The 14,268-nt window shown below is 38.4% G+C and overlaps 2 pseudogenes; both read right to left on the bottom strand.

The window, feature by feature from the left end:
- Positions 1-1,249: 1,249 nt before the first annotated feature.
- Positions 1,250-4,499, bottom strand: LOC131769125 (uncharacterized; annotated as a pseudogene).
- A 3,814-nt stretch (positions 4,500-8,313) lies between these two features.
- On the bottom strand, positions 8,314-10,658 carry LOC131769126 (uncharacterized; annotated as a pseudogene).
- Between the last annotated feature and the right edge of the window lie 3,610 nt (positions 10,659-14,268).

Genomic DNA, 14,268 nt, shown 5'->3' with positions numbered 1-14,268 from the left:
AGGATTATTCCTAGTTTTATTTGAATGGTCCTGCTTTCACTGACCGTTCAATGCAGGTGGGAAACAATAAAAACAGGCCATTGTGACTAGATATAGGTTGACTGCGACCACTTGGTAGAGGTGACCGTTTATTAGAGGTGAAAATTGCAGTATTTGAGGGGAAGGAAATTCGAGTCTTTGACAACTGACCGCTCAATACAGGGTGACCGCTAAATACAGGTTCTAATGTATCTCAGTTATCTTATAAAGTCGAATAAACATGAATATAAGGGCAACTTACTGCAAAAAGGTTGTCAAAAAAATATGCAGAAAGCAGAACGGAAAAAGCTCAATATGATTTGACCAGCATAAAAAATTTCCTTCTTAGGAATTTGACAGTTTTAGAACATTTGCTTTGAAGTGTGAGTTAGTTTGAGGTACTTCTCTTCTACCTTTTGACTTATTTTTCACACATGTGCATTATCCAACATGAATACTTAGAATTTTGATTTCTCCGAACAGTTTCTCTTTGGCTTTTTCCTATATTCATTTCTGGTTTTTTCCTTTGACAAAACCTTTTCAATTGAGAGTATATATTCTTGTCTATAAGTATGTATATATCAAGGATGCTTGTAAATCTATGTAAAGCTACAACTAATTTTGAGTTCAAAAATATTAATAATAATAAAAAAAAGCGTCAAAAAGTAACGGCTGGAGTTGGCATCAAGGGATGCCCTCAACTTGAAGGAATAATGCCATTTTTTGTTAATTTTACAATGCTCACCAGTTTTGCCGACGCCAAAATATCAAAACAATCCACTGGATTTTGTTGGGTGACATGAGGTGGTTTTTGACATGGTCAGCAAAGACCTATTGGTGGTAATTTTAGCGAGTGCTTGAAAAAGTCTAGTGTTGTTATCCTGGCTTTGCTACTTTTTTAAGATTTAAACATCACAATAGTTTTAGCAACCGGTCGACTGAATTTCTGTAAAACATTGGGCTCAACGGTTGTACAAAAGGAACCCATGCGGGTGAAGTCCTTATTCAGGTCTTTTCTCGTCTTCGCACTCGCCGCATATCGGAAGAAAATGAATTTACAAGCCGAACTAGAAAGCAAGCAATCTATAGTCTGCTTAGCAAGTTCTCCCTTTAGCGTTTGAGGGGAGAAGTGGGAGGGGGTAGATAGATGGAAAAGGGCTCTTTTAAGTGCCCCACCTCCCTTTACCCATTCTTAGTGAGTTTTCTAACGTAATACATGGACTGAAAGAGTTTACTGCATCAAAATATATCCCATAGCTTTGATACATCTGTCATCATTATCTGGGGAATGAGCTGCTACATTTCCACACGTAGTGGAATTATCAGGAGATCCTTCGGTACCAAACCCAATTCTGGAGTCACAAGAGTCACAATGGTTATTCTCGTTAGCTACATAACCAATTCTTGCTTTAGAATGACGACTTGAAGAACATACAGCATTGAAGCCCTCCTTGCTACAGTTCAGTTGTAAAGAGCCCTGCGCACCAATCTAAATTCTTCCACTCGTTACGACCTAGTGAAGAAGCGCGCCACATCCCATCAGCGATCAGTGAGTGTAGAGAGTTCGCCTGCTTGTTAATGACAATAAACCTGAGCTGTCCACTTATCTTCATACCGAGACAGATCTTGGAGAGAGGTGTGTTCCAATAGGTTGGTAACTTGGTCTCTTGTGAGTCAAACCCAATCCTCCCGCCGGGGGTGTTGTATTCGTTTTTATCACTCCAGTAGTGAGAGTCATAGTGAAAAGTGGCCTAAAGAAAATTAAGAGGATTTAATTTATTCTTAAATGTAAATAATCCGATGTGTCACCAAAGGCAGGACCCTCATGAACTCAGTAATACAGTTGGCGTACAAGCCATCAATCTATACCCTACTTGCGGGCGGGTTAATTAGCAATTTGTTGCCTTTTGAGGTATTAGGTTATTGTAGCACTTATGCCTAAAGAATTTCCTCAAGCAGGGGCCGATAGAAGAATATGGGCGAGTTATTAAGAGATTCTATCGTCGTTTCGACGCTTCTGAAAATTTATTGCATGCACTTCATCACCCGCAAGAAAACCCCGCCAAGAATATTCCGCCATAGAAGGCTTACCTGGCGGCCGTTAATCTTCATTACAGGTGTCCATCCTCCATATCCGCATCCAAAATCCCCCATCTGACAGAGAACTGTGATTGGTTTAGAGTCAAGGTATAATGTGACCATTTGACTGGCGTTTGACCTGTTTGATACGAAAAAAAAAACCCATTCGTGATCATATTAGTTTGCGGCGAAAAATCTTCTCTCGGCGTCGAAACTATTCCATAGTTTTGTCTCTTTTTATGCTCGAAAAGATAATCATTTGGTATCACTTACTTAAAGAGGTTGTAAGCTTCTTTGCAGGAACCAGTAACTAAATGGACGAAAAAAACAAAAGTAAGGTGTTTATCCTCTAAACCCCCCTCCCTTCCCCCGTAGTTAATGATAATTGGTCCCTGAGGGGAAGTAAGTAAAAATAAAAATATCTATTCAGTTCCTCAACTCAGACCTTAGCGTTTCGCAGTCAGATGCTTAATCAACTTAAGCATCGAGAGATTCAACATATTTGCGCATTGCATTAAATGTTTCTTTAGTTATATATTTTCAATGGGACCTCTGGTTCTTTCTAGCAGATGGGTACCTTTTTTTACCGTCGGGAGCCTGAAACCTGGTTGCCATGATTACAAAATGTCAATCACCAGTGCAGTTCCTGACACTTCTGAATGATATTTCCAATGGTACCGTAATTAATTGGATCCAGTTAATATTGAAAATTTTCAAAATGTGAGTGGAAGAACACCTTAATCAACTTAAGCATCGAGAGATTCAAAATTTTTATGCATTGCATTAAATATTTGTTAGTTATATATTTTCGTCAGCTATTTTAGAACATTTTCGAGCTCCAAGGTTAAGTAGAAAAATTCATAGCAGTTACTTGAGAATTATGGTATTTAATGCTATTGGATGTATATAAGTCACAAAAGCATGCCAAACTATTCACCTTTTTCACAATGTTCTCCTTTGAAGCCTTTTTCACAGCGGCATCCGAATGAGCCATCTCTATAGTTAGTGACACAGGTAGCCTCGTGTTGACAAGGTGATGAAGAGCAAGGTGACTGTAGAGAAACAAAGTAGGAAAACGGTTGATGCGCTATTCCGTCAATCCGGTTCGGATTCGTTTTAGTGGAAATTTTTCATGGTATGGACAACCTCATATGATAGTATTATCAGGTTTTTTTAAATTATTATTTACATCTACAGTATAGAGATTTTGGCCGGGTTTTCTGCCTTTGCTGGTATTTGAGAAAGTAGCTTTATGAGGTTAAAAATATATTGCTAAGCCGTTGGGATCTATGAGTCTGGAAAGCTTTTCTGACTGTTTCGAACGTACACAGAAAATGAAGAAGTCTGTTGATAAAACATTTTAAAACACAAAATTGAAAAAAAGGCTGACCAAATACTGACGATGTAAACAACGATTCCATTCTTTAAATAAAGATAATCTGGTATCTTGACTAAAAATTTTCAACCGAGTCACATGTATTTCCTTAGTAGATCTTAGTATGCTGACGCGCCTAGGAAACAAAGGTGGTAAGTAAGATAGTGCGCCGCGCGAGAAAGTGTATGCATGCTTTGCAACATGCCCTAGAAATACGGTTGTCACCACAATGAATACGACAACAGACCGACACCATTTGCAGTAACTTTAACCTGACTGCCTTCTCTCTGCCTTCTCTCTCTTGGCAAAGCTGTCAAACTTTTAACACGTTTATTAGTCAAAATTAAGAAATGCTTCCTACCTCAATGGCAAAATGATGCGAACTTTTATCATGTTTATTCCCTTTATACTCTGTGGAGTTTCTGAACTTATCAGATGACAACAATTCGCACCAAAGCTTTCCATGGGTTCCTTTGAAGGCGGCCAGGTTTACAGAATAACACAAAGGATTGCTAAGACATTCTAACGAGCAGTCAAATACATCAGACACTGCCACTGTTCCAACAAGCGGCACATTCAAGTGATGAAACTCGTGTTCAAGGAATGTACGTGTCAGAAAGGTTCTTGTGGAGGAGGCGCGGTTGCCCTCGCGATACACAGGGTTTGAGTCTGTAACGGGAAAGAAGAACAGTTCAGTAATAAGAGGACATGATGGCAGCACTCGTTTGCCACGTTTGAGACATACCCTAAAAAAATAATATTGAAAAAAATTTTTTCAAGAATGGTTTCAAGGCCGATCAGTACCAGCCTCCCTTCTTCTCATTCACCCCCCTCCCCCTTCCCTCCCAACTCCCTTCAAGACTTGCCAATTGGAAGCAAAACAGATGTTATTTTGTCAATAGCTTGTAGCTGTCTAAACATGTTGAGCCCCTTGACTTCCGTCAAATTTAATTAACAATTTTCCTCCACTGTTGTCGCCACTCAACCCGGGAGGTCCTCGGTCAAGTTGGGTAAAATCAGGCGACATTTCGCAAGATAAAGAAGAGTAACATATGAAAAATTTAGTTTGGTGAAAAAAGAAAATCGCTTCGTTGAACACTTAAAATGATCATATCGTAGATAGATTTTTCGCAGCCATTTCAACAAGTCACTTCGATTTTAATTCATTCGAAAGTTTTTTCAGGAACCTCTTAAACATAAATTTGTATTGTCTTACCTTTTCAGTTATCAATATCTGACACGCCATTCACCTTAAATACACGCGTATTCTGAGTGACTAAAATACCATTATTCACTGAGGTAACATTTCAAACAAAATTTTGCAAATAAAGCTCTGGTTGTTTCCGTTTCTCATGATTAATCACCTGACTATAACATATTTCTTTCAAACTTTCCATCGGAAAGGGGAAGAACATCAATCAATGACCTTATAGGCATAGGAATCGGATGTTTCTGCAAACCCAATTTTGGAAGTCTTTGATAAATTTTTTAAATAAAAGCATGGCGAGGTCGAAAGCCTGTGGTTTACCTCCGCAATTTTATGCAGGTTTTAAAGATGTGTAGCTGTTGTTTTGGAAACATTTAGAATTTAACTTGCAGTTGAATAAAGGCTTTTTCAAACAATGTTTTAGCTTAGTCTTGAAAAACAATTTTCAATGTGGAGTGATCGAGTGTTATTTGCATTTAACCAAGTTGAGGTGCTGAACAAATTGACTTCAACTATACAACTTCGCAACAGCAGATATATATAAAGGAAGTTAATTAAACAATAAGATTGTGCCATTCAACAGCGTCCCAAGTTATCAGTTATAAAGCAAATTGTTGAAAGAAGTTTTCAACGCGCATCCCCATTAGTCAAGTGAAAATGTGACAAAAAACAAAGACTGCTGGAATTCAGGGATCATCGGACTTTTATCCAGATTCTGTGTTAAATTATTACTGTGAAATAATAAATATTACCAACATCAATGTTCTCACACTGAAAACAATAAGAGATACGCATTAATAAACGCATCTTACAAACCTTGTGAAAAGGCTGGATCTGGAATTAGAACAGAGAGTTCAAATAGAAGGGGATAAGGAGACCAAAAAACATGTTGAGAGGAGGTGTCGTCACCAATGTGAGATATTTAGCCTTGCCTCTGATGCGACTGACTTGTGAGCGACTGAAATACTGAAATGTTGACTACAACCAATAGAATATAAGCGTATCCAGCTGCTCCCAATTTGCTGACTTTTAAAATAGCACTTCCCTTTGTTTCTGCAACAGTGGATGTCTCAGTGCTATGATTGAGTTTTAGGAGAGCGGAAGGGAATACGAGTCAAAAATCAGGTTTAGAGTTGTTTTAGTTATCAAATCCTGTGATCTAATTTCCTCTTTACTTTACCCGTAACTCCAATGGGGCATCATTTTCTGACTAGTTTCTGATGAACTAATTGCGTAATGAGCATTTAATTACATCTGATGCCCCATTCACACCAAAGCTTAAACATGTTTAAAAGTTGTTTTGTTAAACACAGTTTAATTTTTTTTTTCTTCATAGAAACTATTTAACCGAATATTTTTGACTTGAATGTAGCACATTGGAAATACAAGTTAGCTAGTACTTGAATCCAATGGAAAATCAAGTTTTTCAGTTCTCTGTTTATAATTTTCATTCAATGAAAACCAGTTTAACAAAACATGTTTTGCTGGTGTGAATGGGGTATAAGCTTGCCAGTAACACCCAGTAGTTTGGGTTTATAACTAAGGCAACCTGATTCATCCAGAAAAAATTCTCTGTTTTACAATCACAAGAAATTTTCAATATTCAGTTTGTAAAAGTAGGCCTCACGTGAAATGCTTAGCTAAAGCTGAGTGCCTTGAAGCGATATCGCAGATATCACCGAAATCACAAGGCCTAAAAAATTTTCATGTTACTCGTATTGCAATCGTGGAAACCATTGTATCAAACGTACGCCGTTCTAAATCGTTCACCTCTGCGCGCTGTCTGTCAAACATTTCTCCGTAATTCAGCTGTGAAATTCTAACGTTAAAAAAAAACAAAGTCGTTTATTTGCTAGCTTCCTTTCTCTTAATCGCCTATTTTCCTGGAAAATTGATAATACTGCGAGTTAGATCTTTTTCGTCGCCATTAGGAGTGCGCGAAAAGAGTTATTATTGATAAAGGAAATGTAACTTGATAAGTTTTCTTGTTGACAAGTTTGCGACTGCAGCGTCAAATGGAAAAAAAATTTCCAGTATATCAATGCCAATTTTGGAGTAAGGGAAGTTGCTATTTGAGGAAAAACTTGCCAACGAAAAATCTATTGACAGTACAAATGACTTGCAAGAAGGAGGTTTAAGAAGGTTTCGTGAAATTCTGCGCTTTGACAAAAGAAACAGAAATACCATATATGGGTTACGAACGAGAAAAAGGTGTTAAAAACCTATACATATCATTCAAAATCATTCAAAAACCCTTTCAAAGAGAGTCTTTGGGTATAAATTTTTAATGAGTTGTGAAGATGGGTTCCTATTTACGAGTTAACTCAATTATTTACAAAGAGAACTTCGAAATAAACTTGACGTGTCCATGATTACCGGTATACAATGTGGTTACCACCTTAAATTTTTTTAAAATTTTTTAATCATCTGTAGCATTTCCACAACCCAAAAATTAGGATATCTAATGAGCGCGGCTGCTTTTCATGATTCACGAGCACGAATGATTTGTTTTTATTAAAATTTCTAGAAGAACTTGATGAGTAGAGTTGACTCAAAAAAAATTTCCATGATGAGCAAATTGAGTCATAATACAAGCTTTTCGACATACAAAACTACTCATAATTTGCCATCCGGGCTGAAATAGTCCCAGAATTACCGAGAAAGCTTCTTTCGAAACCAGCATAATCGGACGGTTTTAGATTCATTCGTGGCTTGTAAATAAAAAGATCGACATCTAAAATTTGGATTAAAAATCATCTGTGGCGTTTCTGTAAGACTTGCAAGAGTAGTCTATTAGTTTATCATTCTTCGAGTTGAATTTCCCTCAGCTCGGGATCAAGAGAATGTAATGGGTTCCCATATTTTCTGTCGTCAAAATTTAATGCGGCGCTCTTAGCCAACCCTTGTGGAGTTTTACAGCCAGTTTTCGTCTGGTAGTGCGGGTTCATTAGGGTACGGTAAATAGCTGGTCTTATGCTGGAAAATGTAAAGTCCTTAATGTGCAGTGAGTTACAATGCCTTGCATATGTTGCTGAGTACCGTAAAAACTCGTGTATAAGCCGCACCCCCAACTTTCAAGCATGATTTTGAAAAAAAAAAAAAAACAAAAATGCGCTTTTGTAAACCATCGATCGGGTGAAAGCTTGTTGCTAAACGAGAGTTTAACAACCCAATGGACAAACACGCCGTGAAGGACGACGAAACGGTCGGCCATTTGCCTCGTGAATTCTCTCGAATAGCGTGGTATTTTCTTGCACGTAGTGGAGAAATCAGCGTTGAAGTGATCGGTCACAGACGACACTGTAAGCAGCTGTGCGGAGGAATGGGGATTCCGTGTCAGTTAGAGTTTAACTGCTCAAACAAAACGCAGATGAAACGCTTAAAAGAACTACTGGCGAGCAAGATTAACACATTTACATATCTTTACAGTAGCGTTTAACTATTAATAAGTAATAAGTCTTCCTCTCGTTCCAAATCATCGCTAAGCAAGCACATCCGTCTTGGTTGTTTACGCTGTTCCGTTTGGTTGACTTTCCTAAGAAGGGTCTACTAAAAAGAAGAAACTTCTTCAGTGAATTACCCATAGAAAATCTTTCACCGTGCTACAAAAAGCCTTCTTATCTGATATATTGATTCAACAAATTACTTTCTCCAAATAAAACTTACCCTCACTACCAAAGTCAAACGTGATGTCATCTCCAATTAGCATGAATGGAACCCACTCAGAGACTTTAGTGTAGCCGTTGTTTCTCATCCACTTCATAGCCTGGTGATGAGATTCACCGGCGATCTCTCCAGCAACAAGATGTTCGTAGAAACGACTCATGAGCTGTTCTGTTGCTGTGTCTGATATGGCCCATAATGCTACCAACACCGACCAGGACCGGATCCTAGGAAGTCTCGAGCGATTCCAATCATTCCTTCAGCTCTAATCTCTCCACTTCCACTGTGACAACCACTGAATACAACTAGTTTAGCTCTTACTTGAACTTGTGATATCTCAGCCATCGTCGACAGACAATCTTCTTCTTGTGGGCTGATATCAGGGCTGTCAGAATTACGGATAGGGGATAAGGCGATTTCTCCTCTTTCGGCATCACCATGTGCAGCAAAGTGTATCAGTCTCACCGATGTTATCTTCTCAAAAACTGCCTGGTTGGTCGCTTGCTCTCCTAACAAAGGTTTTAATTACGCCCAACAGTCGTCCAACCATCTTTGCTTCTTTTCTTGGACAAGGTAATGAGGTGATGTACTGAAAATCTTCCTTGAACATGACCCAATCAACTTTGGGATCACCCACAATCAGCGCATCAGTCCGACTGTGATAATCCACTGGACTATCTTGAATGAGCTTGAGCGTTATCAATGAGGGAACTATACAGATCCGACGAGTCTCCGGTAAGAATTGCCCCTCCTTTTCGCTCAGGGAAGCAAATGGAACTTTGCATAAGCTACTATGAGGTACAATGATGACTTCTGGTTCCACAAGGAAATCAGCAACGGGGAAGATCAGGAGTTTGGAACTCAAAGAAAGACTTGATTGGAAATCAAAAAAAACTTCTTCATCACCTTCCTTGAGAAGTCACAGATCTGTGAGGCTTTCTAGCTCATCTGGACTGTGTTGTGACTTAATGACAAGAGGCAAAGAGCGATCTTCACATTCGCATTTGGATTGCATGCCGAGGCACCGGAAACTTTTGATAAAAAATAACTCAAATTACTGTCTAATCGCGTGCCAAGAATTTCCTCACCCACTGTCGTTCTTTTGAAATGGATTTCTCCACTCGTTTTAAGGATCCACATTAAAAGGTTATCACAAGCAAATGAAATGTATAAAAATGCACGGCAGTTTCTTTTCTAACAATAATTTCAATCCCAATCCATGATTTCGGATTGGCTGAAATATTTGTTTGAACAGAATATGTAGCAGTCTGAAGGTCTGTCAGGCCTCTTGCTCGTCCCAGCTAGTTTGTCATCAATTGTAGTCAATTTTTTTTTCCAAAAAATCCTAATGACTACGTACCAATCGAGTCCATCCACTTGAGCTTCCAGCCAAGGATTAGCCCACTTTGGACTGGAGATGATTTTCTTCAACTGGATCAAAGGAAAGGCGGTCGGGTTAGAAAACTTGGACGGGGGTGATAAGGTACAGACGTAGTTCCAGAGTTTAACAGTTCGGTTGAAATAGGAGGCCTGAAAGGTACTTGTTTTACATGAAGGTGTTGTGAGATTGAAGGAATTACTTCGTCTGGTGCGGCCGTGGGAAATAAAAGAAACAAAGTTAAGGATGTTTAGATCCGTGTAGTTATTCAGACATTTGTAAAGAAACACAAGGTCCTTAAGTTCGCGGTCGTAGGCGAGAGGGAGCAAATTCAGCTTGATAAGCCGGTCTCGGTAGCTCATTTCCCCAATTCTGGTGCCTAGAATCCATCTTGTTGCACGTCTTTGTACTCTTTCAAGCTGACTTTTGAGACTGAATTGGGCTGGGGACCACACTTGCGTTGCATAGCACAGTTGTGACTTTACCAAAGCCAGATAGAGGGACCGCCTGACTGAAACATCGGTCAGAAAAGGGCATGTACGCTTTAGAAGCCCAAGTAGCTTGTTGGCTTTTGCGATGATGGTATGGACATGTGAATCCCATGAAAGGGAGCTAGTCACAATAACTCCGACATCCTTCTCTATACGCATTTTATTTGCATAATCCTCGGAAATTTCTCCTTCACTTGGGTCATTTTCTTCGTATTCTTTTTCAATACCGTTTTTGTGATCCGTAACTTGTTCCAAGCTCACATAGTGCTCTCCTTGGTTCTCAGCAAAATGGCCAAGGTACACAGTAGCTGCTGAAACACTTGCTGTCGAACCGAACTCATGCTGCCCACCAACTCCTGGAGAGGAAACTATTTGGATGTCGGCGTTATACAAGTTTGCTGCTGCATACAGCGAAGTCTGATTCCCATAGGTCCCATCGTACGCCATATGAGTTATATATAGTCGTCCCAGCAAGCGAAATCATCATCTGCCAACTGTTCCAAAGGAGGGAAGCCATCGCTATCGTACGGATTACTTTTTAAGTACTCTACTATTTTCCTCATGATTTCAGGAGATCTTAAAATGCCCAGTCTCTTTGCGTGGTGCGATAGTGCAGCAAATTGGCAATTGCTATCTCCAGGAAGATGGTAAACCAATCTAAAACCCTGGTCTTCAGTAGCCTTTGCATAATCGTCTCTTCTCATAGGTATCTAGTACGTTATGTAGTGGTCAATGTTTTTCTTTTTAGACAGCTTGGCGCATTTTTGTTTCTGTTTTTCTGGCTCTAGTGTAAATCTTGTGATATCGTCCACAAAGACCCATTTCCTTTCTTCCTTTCCTTAAAGTGGCGAGGTGTATGAAACTTAATAGGTATGCAACTTGATCTTTCGTTTCTCGATTCGACCCTCCGTCAAATGCCGTATATTCGATGGTTTCCCTCTCAAATGTATACAAACTTTTTCTCCGATGCTGTAAATCGATGGCGGATTTAAGCGTTGTGTCCACTGCATTCGCCCGTCACATCTGCTCGTGGTTTTTTTAGTTTGCTTTTGTGATTTCAAAGCTTGTCGTGAACGTTGGTTACGGTCATTCTTAGTTAGGCAAAGCCTACCAGCATTAGGAAGGATTTCTTCTTGTAATCTGTTCTCTCTGAGGGCGTTACGCTTTCGTGCAAAGTATATTTCGAATGGTGTTTTGTAAGCTATCACTTCCTTAGGGTCGTTATTTAGAATTCTTTGAGAAAGAGGGAACTGTTTGATTTAGGCAAACTTTTTCTAGACCGTACTTCCCCTTTAAATCACAACAAGACGGTCTCGACATTAAATATTTTTGAAAGCTAGGTCACCTTCAAAGGTTAGATGCAGACAGGTTCTGTCGCTCTGGATGTGCGACAGACCTACATGTGGTCGATAAAGAATGCAACTTCCTACCTCTTGACAGATCACTAGTGCCCAGTCGTTTTTCGACCACATTAGTGAGACTGTACCGATCGTCGATTGAGAACTATTCTGCTTATTTCCCATGTTTTTATGCAATTAAAATTATCAATCAAACTTCTTTCATTTGTATCTAAGTGAAGAGAGATTATTAACAGATATTTGAAAAAACTATATAATTACTTTATTGACACAACAAATTTACAAGTAAATATTTCACAAATACGAAGTCAAAATGTTCGTTGAACAATTTGAAGGTTTCGTTGAAACAATTGACAGTTACTCAGTAAGTTCATAAATATATAAATATATACCAGTGTATGACACTTTAATGATATGCTGATACATCTCAGCAATTAATTATACTATATTCTGGTAGATATAAAAATCGTTCCCGTGTTTCTGAAAAATCTTGGAGTTGAAAAGCCCCAACGTTAACTATTCTATGGTGCACATGAACAGGCAGTGTTATATCTTTTTCCTTCCTCTGTGATGAAGTTGGACGGAACACATTTCCTCTGGTTGTTGTTGTTTGCCATGGAACTAAAACATGCGGTTCCGGAAGATGTAATCTTCTTACAAATGGGAGAAGTTACTGTTTTGCTGCTTGGCAAAGTGAAGGAAACAACTCTGCCTGTGTAACAACTGGGCTCGTCACCAGGGGACCTCTTTGATCTCCATGGTACAGCACCCTGGGTGGACGGGACTCCGCCATCTTGAATTCTGCGCATGATGTTGTCGAAATCAGTTGCCCGGCCATTTCCACGGTGAAGAAAAATCGCAAGGATAACGACAAGAACCTAGAGTATAGAATGCTTTTGTCAACTTTCTTGGAAAAACTTTTTGCCTTAAAAAGGATTGCTAAATTATTAAACGGACAGGATCACAAACCTAACCATTTGCCAGGTAAAGCAATTGAAAAAATTTCATTGAGAAATGATTAAAAAGAGTCAAAAGAACTATTAAAAATACGTTATACAGTAACAAAGGGCACTAATATTTTACCTTGAAAACCTCCATTGCTCAATTCCTTTTTATTTCTTGTTGTCTGCGATGAGGATTTCTTCTCCGCTTGCTGCTTTGTTTCTTTCCTCAATTCCTTAAAGTTTTTTGATGCTGAGAAAAGTTTCTCTCTGCTTATATACAATTTTTCGTGCTCTCAATGTGTTCCTTGAATAAATATATTAAAACTATTTTACTCGATGTTCCATCCCCTTTCATGTTGTTTTAGTTCTGTTTCGAAGATAATTTAGAAATTGATATAATAACTAATTTTTTAAACGTCCTTTTAGTAAAATAGGCTCATCAATAATATCGTTCTATTTGAAGACACTAGAATAAGTCGTTTAAGTAACCGTTCATGGAATTTTTTTTTATTAATTTAAAAATATACAAAAAAACTGACTTTCTTGACTCAAAAGTTGAAAAACCATTTCATTAACATGTTAATGTGAATAAATCACCCTTGTTACCACCAAGGAGGCACAGGTTGTCCTTTACCCAAAACAATTTAGTGGAGTCTCGCGTAAATTACTGAGAATCTAATTTCTTCCATCCCGTCATATTGTTACCAAATGATAACAATTGCATGATGTAATGTTTGGACGAAATTGGGAGTGATGATACTTTTAAATCTTACGAGGAAATAATTGTACAACAGCACGAAAACGAGGAAATACATCATGAGTCCTTGATTAAGATTTGATCAGTGTTAAAAGTCAGAATCATTTATACCATAGGGTTACTTTTGTGATTTTAGTAACACAGTCTTTGACTGATCGATAAAAGACCAACTGCCGGGAAATCATGAGCTGAATTCGAAAAAAACCATGCAAGATATTTTAATGAAAATTTCAACCCGGTATTTAGAGAAGTCGATGTCCGGTGTTTAATACGTCGATAGCTTTGGCAAAGAAAGAACTTCCTAAAAGTGTTGAATGTCAGACAGGATGAAAAGTTGTGACTCGATTGTGATACGAAACGAATGATCTTTCCTTATAGCATCCATGACAGGATCCAGTTGGAAGTCGTGTTCCTTTTTTGCTATAATTCAAACTGGTTTTTCAAATTACTTAGAAACTATCCGTTAATCTTGCATTTATTCTTCCGCTGATATTGATGCGTGTTGTGATAATATGCTCTAGCAACATGAATAAATAATTTGGTGAAGATTCGAAACGGTATCAAATAGTCCATTTTTATTAGATAGAGACAGAAGCCCATTATCAAGTAATGGGCTCCTGATAGAGAGGGAAAATTGGTGACAAAATTTCGAAAGTGTCTCCTTCAAAGACGTCAACAACATCAACAACTTCAACAACAGGCATGGATTAAAAAGATATAAAACAATTTTCCGTCGCCTCACGCTCGTCACAAAACGAGAAACATCTCATTCATTCATTGGTACATTTACTACTTCGCTCAATCAAGCATTCATTGTGTTAATTTTCATGTTTATCATCCAGAAAGAAAAAAGCAACCTCTGTTTACTTGGGATCAATAAACCTAATAGACTGCATGCACTTTCTCTTTTTCACCCTCTCTCCCAAAAGAGAGGAGAAAATGCAATCCGTGCCTAACCTTAACCTACTGCAAAACAAATGAAAACGAGTTTTTAAAAA

The sequence above is a fragment of the Pocillopora verrucosa genome, chromosome 8, assembly GCF_036669915.1.
Source record: "Pocillopora verrucosa isolate sample1 chromosome 8, ASM3666991v2, whole genome shotgun sequence".
NCBI classification, from domain to species: Eukaryota; Metazoa; Cnidaria; class Anthozoa; order Scleractinia; family Pocilloporidae; genus Pocillopora; species Pocillopora verrucosa.
Note: the sequence above shows the minus strand (reverse complement) of the source record. Positions and strands in the feature narration are given on the sequence as shown.